Source organism: Rhinatrema bivittatum, chromosome 10, assembly GCF_901001135.1.
Source record: "Rhinatrema bivittatum chromosome 10, aRhiBiv1.1, whole genome shotgun sequence".
NCBI lineage: Eukaryota > Metazoa > Chordata > Amphibia > Gymnophiona > Rhinatrematidae > Rhinatrema > Rhinatrema bivittatum.
The window spans coordinates 60,559,728-60,572,862 of NC_042624.1; the positions used below are offsets into that span (position 1 = coordinate 60,559,728).

The 13,135-nt window shown below is 42.6% G+C and overlaps 1 protein-coding gene across 5 annotated transcripts in view; it reads left to right on the plus strand.

Annotated features, from left to right (window-relative positions):
* The first annotated feature begins 392 nt into the window (after positions 1 to 392).
* Positions 393 to 13,135, plus strand: part of CEP350 (centrosomal protein 350) — a 358,722-nt gene continuing 345,979 nt past the window's right edge. For all 5 annotated transcript variants that reach the window (XM_029617504.1, XM_029617506.1, XM_029617505.1 and 2 more), the window contains exon 1: positions 393 to 705. The gene's annotated coding sequence lies outside the window, so the exon portion shown is untranslated. The remainder of the gene's footprint in view (positions 706 to 13,135) is intronic.

The following is a 13,135-nucleotide window of genomic DNA, read 5'->3' on the forward strand; positions in this document are numbered from 1 at the left end:
CCATTGCCAGGTTATTGGTGGTGGGGAATTTCATCCTTGGAATTGAAATAGCAGCGGCGTAGTCAAGTTTTGGGGTGTCTTCAGAATTTGGTATCCTAAGAACAAGAATGTTGCCTATGCCTAAATCTGGCAATCATGTTTCTCTGTTTCTGGAGATTAAGGGCCGAATTTACTCAGTAAATCTTACATTATATTTCTATAAGGAAAACAAATGAGCAAAGCAAGCCCTCAGGAAACATTCTGAAAAACTTCAACTGTCGAAGTTGGGACCAAGCGCATTTGCCATACACAAAATGGCAACGATACAGAGTCAGAAGCCCCCTATCCGCCATCTTTAGAAGGTCAAGCGCCGTGAGAAAGGGGACTTCTCGCGAGGCTTGGTAGGGCCGGGCTTCTCCCGCCCTGCCTCGCGCCGTCCGCAGCTCAGTCCCGGCTCTTCCGCGTCAGTTGTAAAACGCTAATGGCCGCGGCTCGGCGCCGCTAACCCAGAGTCCGGAGAAGAAAACGGAACTGCTGACAGCAGGCCTGGGACCAAGACCACCCGCCGCGGGGGTGGGGGCTGACAGAGAGGACAGGCGGCAGAGGAGGCCTGGCCGGGGACGACTGAAGGCTCGGAGGTAGTTGCGGTGCCCAGCGAGCTGCCGCCGCCTCCTCCTCCTGCGGGATGCATTGCAGCGGCGGCTGGGACGTGGAGTGGGGAAGCAGGTGAGAGCCCGCAGGGCGGGGATCGGAGCTGTTGATGCCGATGTGAGTCCCTGAGCGAGGTGGAACGGATGCCGCCACCTCCCCGTCCCGGCTTGCTGGTATTTGCAGGGCGTTTAAGGGTTGGCCCCGGGTCCAGGGAGGACAGCGAGCCCTGCGAGGAGAAGAGACAGTCTGAGCCGGGCAAAGGCTCGCTCTCTTGAGAGCGGGAGTGCCAGGCTCTGATCACCCTGGTGGTGAGGCCCAGACAGGTTAACTCGGGAGAGAGGGAGTCCTAGGCCGGGGAGGGTCAGAGAACGGCAGAAGAATCTCCAGCTGGAAAAAAAGTACCCGCAAGCGCATTGTAAGGAAAGGGACTTCTTGAGCCTCAGACAGCGCCTTCAGACTTAGAACATTAGAAATGTCATGCTGGGTTCATCCAGCCAAGCATCCTGTCTCCAGCTGTGGCCAGTCTGGGACGTAAGTACCTGGCAGATTCTATAAAGTGGACCTGATTAGTCTACCTGGTCAATAATAACATAATGATGACTGCAGATAAGGACCAGATGGCCCATCCATTCTGCCCAGCAAGTCTCTTATGGTAGTATCTGCTGCTTTGTGCAGGATACTCCCATGTTTCTTTCAAGGGTAGTAACTGCCATTCCGTGCAGTTACCCCCAAGCCTTATGATAAGGGTAGTAATCTTTGAGCTACTGACTTCTTACTGTGTAGTTTCATTAGGGGTTCCAATTTTTAAGCAAGACTCAGTTGGATTTTAATCATTAAAATGCAAGAAAAGCAATGTCTGCGGGACCTTCTGACGACTTCTTAGCACACATAGACCTTGGGTTGTATGTTATATATAGTGTTTTATTAACTTTTTCACCAGCATTTTGTCAAACCTTTTTTTAAATCTCTCTATGCTAGTCCCCTTGATCACATCCTCTGGCAACAGGCTATACAGCACTGAGTGAAGAAGTATTTTCTGCAATTTGTTTTAAATATACTGTTTGATTTTTAGAATCATGTAGTGTCCCCTTGTTTTAGCATTATATGAAAGGGTAAATAACTTTTCTTTATTTACCCATTCCCTCCTCATGACTTTATACATTTCTATCATGTCCTCTTTCAGTGTCCCTTTTCCAAGCTGAAGAGCCCTAGCTGCGTAGCCTCTCTTCATAGGGGAGCCATTCTCTTAATCATTTTTGTTGCTCCCCTGCACTGTTTGCTAGTGCCACTGTCTTTTTTTGAGATGGGGCAACCGGAACTGCCCACAATACTCAGTGCAGTATCGATACAGAGGCAATATAATATTTTCTGTTTTATTCTCCATTTCTTTTTGGATCATTCCTAATATTCAGTTTGCATTTATTAATTTATTTATTTCTACCATGGTCACACACTAAACTAAGGATTTTGATTTATTGTCCACAAAAACTCCAATGTCTTTTTCCTGGGTGGTGACTCCCAATACAGAACCCAGCATTATATACTTGTAGTTGTGATTATTTTTCCCTATGTACATTACTTTGCACTTTTCCTCATTAAATTTCATATGCCATCCAGTGTTCCTAAATCCTTCTGCAGTTCTTTGTAATCTGTTGCTATTTCAGTAACTTTACATTTTTGGTCATCATATGCGGTATATAAAAATTTTTAAATAAATGTGATCTCTGTCCTTGTCTGTCCTTTTTCTGGATCATTTATGAATGTTAAACAGCATAGGTACCATAGAAACATAGAAATGATGGCAGAAAAAGACCAAACGGCCCATCCAGTCTGCCCAGCAAGCTTTGCACTTTTTTTTTCTTCTCATACTTATCTGTTACTCTAGGCTCTTAGTAACCCTTTGGTTCTATTTCCCTTTCACTCCCACGATTAATGCAAAGAGCAGTGTTGGAGCTGCATCTAAGTGAAATATCTAGCTTAGTTAGGGGTAGTAACCGCCGCAATAAGCAAGCTACACCCATGCTTATTTGTTTACTCAGACTATGTGATTCAGTCCTTGATGGTTGTTGTCTGTATATAGATCCACTTTTCTTCATTCCCCTTGCCGTTGAAGCAGAGAGCTATGCTGGATATGCACGAAGTATCAGACTTTCTCCCCTGCCGTTGAAGCAAAGAGCTATGCTGGTTATGCATTGAAAGTGAAGTGTCAGGCTTATTTGGTTTGGGGTAGTAACTGCCATAACAAGCAAGCTACTCCCCGTTTTTTGTGAATGCAAATCTTTTTCCACATTTCCTCTTGCCGTTGAAGCTTGGAGCAGTGTTGGAGTCGCATTAACCGTGTGTATGTTTGTTGAATAAGGGTATTATCTCCAGGCAGTAGCCGTCATTCCCGCGAGCCACCCACTCTTTATTCACATCCTCTAGACTTTATGGATCACAGTGTTTATCCCACGCCCCTTTGTTGAAGTCCTTCACAGTTCTGGTCTTCACCACTTCCTCCGGAAGGGCATTCCAGGCATCCACCACCCTCTCCATGAAGAAATACTTCCTGACATTAGTTCTGAGTCTTCCTCCCTGGACCTTCAAATCGTGACCCCTGGTTCTGCTGATTTTTTTCTGATGGAAAAGGTTTGTCGTTGTCTTTGGATCGTTGAAACTTTTCAAGTATTTGGAAGTCTGTATCATATCACCTCTGCCCTTCCTTTCCTCCAGGGTGTACATATTTAGATTCTTCAACCTCTCCTCATAAGTCATTCGATGAAGACCTTCCACCTTTTTGGTCGCCCTTCTCTGGACCGCCTCCATCTTGTCTCTGTCTCTTTGGAGATACAATCTCCAGAACTGAACACAGTACTCCAGGTGAGGCCTTACCAAGGACCTGTACAAGGGGATAATCACTTCCCTTTTCTTACTCGATATTCCTCTCTCTATGCAGCCCAGCATTCTTCTGGCTTTAGCTATCGCCTTGTCACATTGTTTCGCCGACTTCAGATCGTTAGACACTATCACCCCAAGGTCTCTCTTGCCCTGTGCACATCAGCCCTTCTCCCCCCCATCGAATACAGTTCATTTGGATTTCCATACCCCATATGCATGACTCTGCACTTCTTGGCATTGAATCTCAGTTGCCATATCTTTGACCACTCTTCCAGCTTCCTTAAATCCCATCTCATTCTCTCCACTCCTTCCGGCGTGTCCACTCTATTGCAGATCTTAGTGTCATCTGCAAAAAGACAAACCTTACCTTTTATCCCTTCCGCAATGATATTGAACAGGACTGGTCCCAATACCGACCCCTGCGGCACTCCGCTCAACACCGCTCTCTCTTCAGAGTAAGTTCCATTTACCATCACACATTGTCTTCTGTCCGTCAACCAGTTTGCAATCCAGGCCACCACCTTGGCACTCACTCCTAAGCTTCTTATTTTATTCACCAGTCTCCTGTGCGGGACTGTATCAAAAGCCTTGTTGAAGTCCAAGTAGATGACATCGAGTGATCTTCCTTGATCCAATCAGATTTGTCTGACAGGATCTTCCCCTGGTGAATCCATGCTGCCTCTGGTCCTGCAATTCTTCTGACTGTAGATAGTTCACTATTCCTTCTTTTAACAGCGACTCCATTACTTTTCCCACCACCGAGGTGAGGCTAACCGGTCTGTAGTTTCCAGCCTCCTCTCTGTTTCCACTCTTGTGAAGCGGGATCACCACCACTCTTCTCCAATCCCTCGGCACCACTCCCGTTTCTAGGGATCTATTGAACAGGTCACACAGCGGACCCGCCAGCACATCTCTGAGCTCCCTCAGTATCCTGGGATGAACCTCATCAGGCCCCCATGGCTTTGTCCACTTTCAGTTTCCCCAGCTCTTCCCATACATTCTCTACTGTAAATGGAGTTACATCTACTCCATTCCCCTCTATTTTCTTGTTAACTAGCGACTGTCCTTCTCCAGGGTCATCTTTAGTGAACATAGAACTGAATTATTCGTTTAATAATTCTGCCAGTACCTATCCACTAACCTTTCTCCATTGGAAAGCTGACCATTTAGTCCTACCCTCTGTTTCCTGAGTTTTAACCAATTACCAATCCATAATTGGACACTGCCTCCTATCCCATGACTTTTTAATTTCCGGTGGAGTCTCTCATGAGAGACTATTCTGAAAATCCAAATATATTATATCAACCAGCTCAACTTTATCCACATGTTTGTTTACACCTTCAAAATATCTGAAAGGTTGATAAACCAAGACTTCTCTTTGCTAAAACCATATTGACTCTTCTTCATTAAACCATGTTTGTCTATATGGCTAGTGATTTTATTTTTAACAATAGCTTCTACCATTTTGCTTGGCACTGATGTCAAGCTTCACTGGTCTGTAAATTTCCAGATCATGCCTAGAGCCCATTTAAAAAGTTGGCATTACTTTGGTCATTTTCTAGTCTTCAGGTATTGTGGCTGCTTTAAATGATAGTTTACAGATTTAGCAACAGGTTTGCAATTTCATGTTTGAGCTTTTTCAGGATTCTGGGGTTGATGCCATCTGGTACTGGTGATATGTTGCTATTTAGTTTGTCAGTTTGATCTATTACATCCTTCATTATCACAAATATTTACTTTAGCTGCTCAGAATCACCATTAACAATGTTTCAGGGTTTTCTTGGCTTCCCTAAGCAACTTTTTTTTTTTTTTTTAACTCCTCCAGTTATTTAGAGGCCCGACTGACTCCCTCATAGGTTTTTTGCTTTTAATGTACTTGAAAAAGTTATGCCTAAATGGCAAGCTGCCTGAGTACTGTTTTATATTAAACTTGCTGGTGCTTATGCTCTTGCCTCTTTTTTCATTTGGGTCTGCTTTCCATTTTTTGAAAGATGCCCTTTTAGCTTTAACTGCCGTGCTGGCAGGTTGATCTTCCTTTTGACCTTTTTTTAAGGCATGGAATTCATTTAATCTGGGCTTCTAAAATGATAGTTTTAAAATGGCCACACCTTTTCAACCACTCTGTTTAATGTTTTCTAACTCCTTTCTTTGTTCTATTATAATCTTCCTTTTTAAAGTTGTATACTACTACAGTAGTTTTACTTAATGTCCTACCTTTTTTTTATGTACAACTTGATTGCATCATGATAGTTATTGCTTAGCAGTCCCACCACAGAACTCCTTGCACCAGGTCATGTGTTCCACTGAAGACTAAAATACTTGCCCCTCTTGTTGGTTTTAGGGCCAGCTGCACCATGAAGCAGTTGTTATGACTAATCTGGGTTTGCTATTGCAAATGGTGTGAAGACTTATGCAGTCAAAACTTTTTTAAAATTTTTATTCTTTTGGAATACTTCTATAGTTTCTTTTACAATGAAAATATAGAATATGTTGTCTAGAACAGTGAATAACCATGTAGCAAGGTGTGTCAAAATAATTAGGGGATTGTACACAAGCGCAAGTGAGAAAAATAATTTTTAATCAATCAAATATGGTACAATCCAAAATTTCATAAGTAGAATAGGCGGGCAGTCCCCTGAAACGGACCATGTTTCACCAATGTGAATCTGTTATTTACTCTTTCGGATAATAGAAAGACTAGGGGGCACTCCATGAAGTTAGCATGGGGCACATTTAAAACTAATCGGAGAAAGTTCTTTTTTACTCAACGCACAATTAAACTCTGGAATTTGTTGCCAGAGGATGTGGTTAGTGCAGTTAGTGTAGCTGTGTTTAAAAAAGGATTGGATAAGTTCTTGGAGGAGAAGTCCATTACCTGCTATTAATTAAGTTGACTTAGAAAATAGCCATTGTTATTAGTAGTAACGGTAACATGGAATAGACTTAGGGGTACATTTTAAAATGCAGCAAGCGCGCATACTTTTGTTCGCGCACCAGGCGCAAACAAAAGTACGCTGGAGGGAACTTTCCTTCCACGCTGGAGGGAACTTTCCTTCCACCCCCCCCGCACCTTCCCCTCCCTTTCTCTACCTAACCCACCCCCCCTTACCATTATTGTAAAAGTTACGCCTGCCAGCAGGCTGCTGGCGCACCATCTCCCGATCCGGGGGCTGTTCTGGAGGCCTCAGCTGTGCCCCCGGAACACCCCTGGGCCGGCACCATGCCCCACAGAATGCCCCGGACGTCGCGCCGCCCACCCAACACGCCCCCCCTAGCGAAGCCCCGGGACTTACGCACGTCCCGGGGCTTGCGTGCGCCGCCGAGCCTATGCAAAATAGGCTTGGCGCGCGCAGGGGCATTTTAAAAGGGTTACGCGTGTACCTTATGCGCGTAACCCTTTTAAAATCTACCCCTTAGTTTTTAGGTACTTGCCAGGTTTTATGGCCTGGATTGGCCACTGTTGGAAACAGGATGCTGGGCTTGATGGACCCTTGGTCTGACCCAGTATGGCATGTTCTTATGTTCTTAATGCTGCATCATGCCTTCCCACTACCCAATACCATGCATTGTACCCACTGCAATATGCTGTGTAAGTCATTGTATGTTGTCATCAGTTTCTGAAAGCATACATCCAGCGACTTGGAGAAATATAATTTGAATTTCATATGACTTTTTTCTTGGGTGGTGTTTATATGTTTTGTTCCCTATTTTATATTGGTAAGACCCTCCAGATGCTGAAAATCCATATATTTGAGTATTGTAGTTGCATTCGCCACTCACAGCTGAAGGCACTTTTGGTTGTGCACTGGCTTGATGATGATCATTCTTTATCTGAATTATGCTTCTTTGTTGTTGACCGCTACACCCCATCCTCAGGGGTGGTGATTTTTCTATATACCTGCTCCAATGCAAACAATGTTAAATTAGTTTACTGAATTTGGTGGGACTTAACCCGGCAATTGAATGATCTATGTTTTATTAATCACTGCTTTCTGTTACTTGGCTGCTATATTTACTTGTCTTTTATATGCTGTAATGGTCTCTGCTTGCTGTCTTCTTATTGGCTACCCATGTGACCTTTTGGTACCTTTTTTGAAGATTTTTTTCATGTTGGTATGTGTTTGGAATTCAGTTTCAATGGCTTTGAGAAGTCTAAGGTGCATTGAATGTTTAGTTTGATTCACTTCTCTAGTTAAGCTTTTTTATATATTATGTTGGGATTTGTGTATTTATGATTTATTTTATTTTTTAGGTTATTGTCCCTCTTAATGCAGACTTGGCAAAACACTGTCTTTAGTGGGGGACTGCCACCTGTGCTACTTATGAAGTTTTGGACTATGTGGTTTTTGATTAAAAATTATTTTACTCACTTGCACTTGTGGATAATCCCCTAATTATTTTCACACCTTGCTATTATTTCACACCTTGTTTATTTCCAAATTTTTGGTGTGTTTTTCCACTTCTGTATGGCTTGCTTTTGCCATATAGATCAGTGAAACAAACTTTTACTTGAATGCATTTTGACTTGTATTTTTAGCAGAATCTGAAAAATGAACAAGGGTGTGAAGACTTTTACACAGCACTGTACATATGGGAGTTCTGTGTCTGCTGTCGGGGAGTGAGGCTGCTCGTGTAGATGCTGATTTTTTTTCTTACCATTTTTGATTGGTATTTCCACTAATCTGATCATAAAGAGAGAAAAGAAAATAAGCAGATGCAAAAAAAAAAAAAAAAAAGTTATGGAAATCTGTAGTATATAGTTAAGCTAACACAGAAATTTATTTGCACAGATAGTCATGGGACTCCTTAAACTGGGTTATAAGCATTCTGTTCAGGAAAGACAGCATAGGCAGTGAAGGGGAAGGAGTAGTGCTATGTAAAATAAAAATGACAGCTAAAATGCAGGGAGTTTGGAAGGGAAGAAACTACTTTTTTCTTTCTTTCTTTTTTTTTTTTTAATTTTGGAAGTTGAAAAGGGGTCCACGCTCCCAAAAAGGTTGGGAACTCCTGCTATAGACAATTCCACAAACTTTTACTAGATCTCTGTTCATGTTTTCCAAACTTCCCATGGTGCCTAACCTGTTGCACATTTTGGTATTATCCGCTAAAAGGCAAACCTTTCCCAGCAGCTCTTCTTTAATATTGCATATGAAAATCTAGGACAGAACTGGACCAAGGATCCCTGTGGCATTTCACTAGTAACTACTTCTTTCCTTGGAGTGAAATTTGTTTACTACTATGCTTTGTTGCCTCCCACTCATCCAGTTTCTGACCCAGTCAGTTGCTCCTACCTAGGTGGTTCACTATGTTTATAAGTTTCCCATGTTGAACCATATAAAAGATCTTGCTGAAATCCAAATTCGCTGCATCTAATGCTCTCCTCTGATCTAACTCATCCCTCAGTCAAAGAAATTGATTAGATTTGACCAGAAACTTCTCTATGCTCTCTTTGAACAGCATAGCCTATAGTTCTCAGATTCTGCCTTACTTCCACTTTTGTGAAGAGGAAACATTTGCTTGTCTCCAGTTCTTTGGAACCTGCCCTGACTGTAAAGGAGCATTGAAAAGCATAGTGGAACTGGCAGAAGTTCCTTAAGCTTCCTTAATCCCCATTGATGTCTTCCGTCTGTCCCATTACTTTATTTTCTTTTAGTTTTGCTAACTAGATCCTGGTTGCATAGTTTGTGAAAGACATGGTTTTAACACTTGCAATCAGGAGTCAGAAGAAACTCATCCATGCATGATAATTGGTGTAAAACTAACACTTGATCTTATGAGGAACTTATTTTTTTCCTATTTAATATAGTATATTCTTAACTGTTCTGGTCTCTGATTTTTAAAGCTCTGCTTGCTGGATAGTGGGAAGAATGTACAATTATGACTTTTTAAACTTTCTCTCTTAGAAAACCACTACTGCAACAGTTTCCTGTTTATTGCCATCTTGATTTTTTGTTTCTTATTGTAAGGGTTGTTAGGTAAAAGCAATGTTTTACAGTGCTCTGTTCATACACACTTGCACTCTGATTTGGCTCCACTGGGGAATTTTTCTGTGGGAAAAGGCAATCGGAGTACATGCGAGGCAGACAACGAGGGCTGGTTTTTAGGATTGGGTTTGAAAAAAGGCAGGCATCAGAGGTCAGCTCAGGAGAAATAGCAGCAGCAAATGAAGATTGAGGGCCTGATGTTCAAAAGCATTTGAATGCTTAGGTCTGGCTTTAAGAATTGCCACAAGATGTGCTATTGAATTGTCCATAATGTTACTAGGTTGAATGTACTTAACCTGGGAAAATGGCTTTTGGTGATTGCTACGATAGTGTTACATTTACTTATGTAACTCCTTGATCATTCACCTGTTAGCATTACAGTGTGGGTGGGGATTGGGTGAACCAATTGGTCCTTACTTGTAGACGTCTCTTCCTATTTTGCACAACAGTGACATTTACTGGTTGACTTAAGTATATGTGCATCCAGTTCCAGAAGGAACTGCAGTTTCTGCCTCTTATTGCAGTGGCTGAGTCAGATGTGATTTAGGAGAGGAATCACAAAGGTGGGGAGCGGGGTGGAAAAAACTGGGTAGTGGTGCCAGAAAGCCTTTAGTGCTGTTTTCCTATTTTGAGCAGGTAACAATTGGCCGGATATGGAAAGGAGCAGGAGGATGCTGTCAAGTGCAAGAGAAGTAAAGATTTGTGGGACATGCAGTTTAAAATATACCTTCTTTGCATTTCTCTCAGTACAGTAATACTAGTTAGCTAACATAACATTTAGCTGCTGTGCTATATTTAGTCTTGAGGATTGGTATCAAAAGTTTCTGGCTGCTTAGTTTTAGTAAAGCCTGATTCAGTGATGATAGCTTGCATTTTTATTACTGTAACGCATCTTGGATGCATGCATTTCAGAAATGATTTTAAGGAAACAATATTGACAATACTTAAAGGAATTCAGATATCAAAGTCTCTTTGAGATGGAGTCTCTTTTTTTTTTTAAACAGTTTAGCTGCAGGAAATAAATTTGCTTCATTGGATACAAAGCAGCCACTGTAATTTGTATTGATCTTTGATTGTAGTGAGCAATACAAGTATGTTACTATATTTAAAAAAAAAAAAAGAAAAAATCTTACTGAATGTTTTCTTTGTAGACTTGATTTGCTAAAGTCTAAACTTAGTTCAGAAGTCATGCTTTTGAGATGCAAATTTTCAAAATGGATGCAAAATCATTTTGCTAGCTTTATCTTCCAAGCATGTTATCTTGTGTTTGTGTTCATGTGTCTTGTCTTGGAATATAGGTGGTGTGAGTTTTGTATCATATTAGCTTGCCTCTCATTGATCCTTCTGTACAGAAGGGGTTTAATTTGATGTTTTAAATCATTGTTTTTCAACTCATTGCTACAGTGAATATACATGAGAGATTTGCATACCCTGGGTCTCAAATGTATACAAATCTATCTCATGCATATTCATTATGGATATCCTGAAAACCCTACTGGCTAGGTGTGCATCCAGGAGAGGGTTGGGAAACACTGCTATAAATTACTGTGCTGCTAATCAGTTCAAATGTTCTTAAGGCTTCAGCATCTTATAGTTTTAAGGATCTAGGCCAGCAATGTGATTCACTGGTTCAGGGCTTTCCAAACCTGTCCTGCTGACCCTGGAGCTAAGAAAGTGGGCATTTCAAAGTGGATTACATTCAGGTGGTGCGGGTATTTCCCTATCCCCATAGGGCTTACAACCTAACAGGCTGATACACTAAGGAGCGGTAGGAAGAGCTGCGTTAGTGCCGGGCGCACCCGCGGTTGCCGCACGCACAATGCGGCTCACCTACCGCTATATACTGTATTTAAATAGCTTGCAAATGCAAGCTGCGTCCAAGAAGCGTCCGTGAAGCGTTAGGCCCGCACAACCCATTTTACTGTATAGAGCGCTATACAGTATCCTGGGTGCGCTGGCCTAACGCTTCACGGACACGCTGGTATCTGTCATTTCAAATGACATTTGAAATAACAGGTACCAGGAAGTGGACGGTTCTCCTACGCTCGGGATTGCCAGTCCTCTCTCCCCTCCTCCCGAAGCAAGGCGCGTAAAGCAGCCTTGCTTCGGGAGGAGGGGCGAGAGGACTGGCAGTGTAAAGCAATGAAGCAACTTACTCTTCTTGCAGCCCCCCTCCGGAGACTGACATCGGCGGAGATGAACCGCTGCTCCCCTGCTTCCTGGAGGCAGCTGCCGGCGACGATGGATGCCTGCACGGGCGAAAGCGGTCCCTGTGCGTGCAATTGGGCCGCTCAAGACGTGACGTCGTGACATCACGCCTTGAGCTTGATGTTACCCAGGTAGAGAGTCCATCAAGCTAGGTTGAGAGAACATTGCACAAATCTCATCTTTGGCTGAGTTTCTTCACCCCGAAGGTCATCAAATCTAAGAGAGCGCTGTTCTGTTTGTACGTCTCACATTGAATGTCAAAGTGGCCCCTAACCCCTACACTAATACCTAAACCTCACCTCGAGTTACTAGGTGGGCATCCTATAGAGATATAAAAACCTACCTAGGATGAGGGCATTATGGCTAGTCTTGCTCTCCCCACCCCCATCCCAGGTAGTAAATGGGCCCTGACAGCTAGGCAGGAACTTAAAACAGCATTTGCGAAAACATTGCACGGCTACACGCAAATAAAAAAGGTGTAGTTAAAATTCACATTAACGCTGTGTGATATGGCTTCGCAAAACTGTGAGCCCAGCCCACTTGGCCACAAATCCCGCCCAAACTCCTCCTATTTTTCTCATTTGCATCACACCATGCGTTAAGGCGTTTTTGCATGCGGTAAAGGTGCTTAACGCATGCGAAAACGCCATATAGCACTTTGATAAATGACCCCCTTAGATTGTTGTAAGCCCTCTGGGGATAGGGAAATACTTACAGTACCTGAATGTAATCTGCTTTGAAATGCTGAAAAAAGTGTGAAAAGCAGAATATAATAAAAATAAATAGAGGCTTATATAAAAGTCTGTAAGACTTCAAATAATGTACAACTGAGGGAAACACAATTTAAGTTTTTGAACAGGGCATTTATTTCTCCACATCAAGCTTTTATGGCAGACATTACAGATTCAGACTTAATGTATTAAATGTTCTTGTAGCATTTGGAACTTTAGGACATTTATTTTGGTCATATCCCAAGATGATACTTTGGAAAAAAGTGTTGTATTTGGAGAGGATTACTTTTAGTGTTGATTTTTGACGCAATATCTTATTAGGTGATGTGTGTTCTGTGTCTAACTGCTTCGCTTCACAGATCATGGAAAGAGGCAGGTTCTGTTACTGGCAAGACAGGCAATTTTGCATTATTGGAGACATCTGGACCAACTTTCCATGACTTTCTGGAGAAATAAGGTACATTCTCTGTGGACAAGCAGGATGGTAGTCTTTGTACATGGGTGACATCGGATGGAGCCCTGATGTGGAAAATTTTAGTTTCTAGAACTTTGATTAGGCACACTGAGTATGCCCAGGATGCCCTATACCGTACATCCATGATGGGTCCCTTTCCATTCTCTCTTGTTGCGCGGAGTTGTAAGCCTCACGGTGTGAATGAGCTCACTTTGGCTGTTTTTTGGCCTTGTGGAAACATTTTCCTTCTT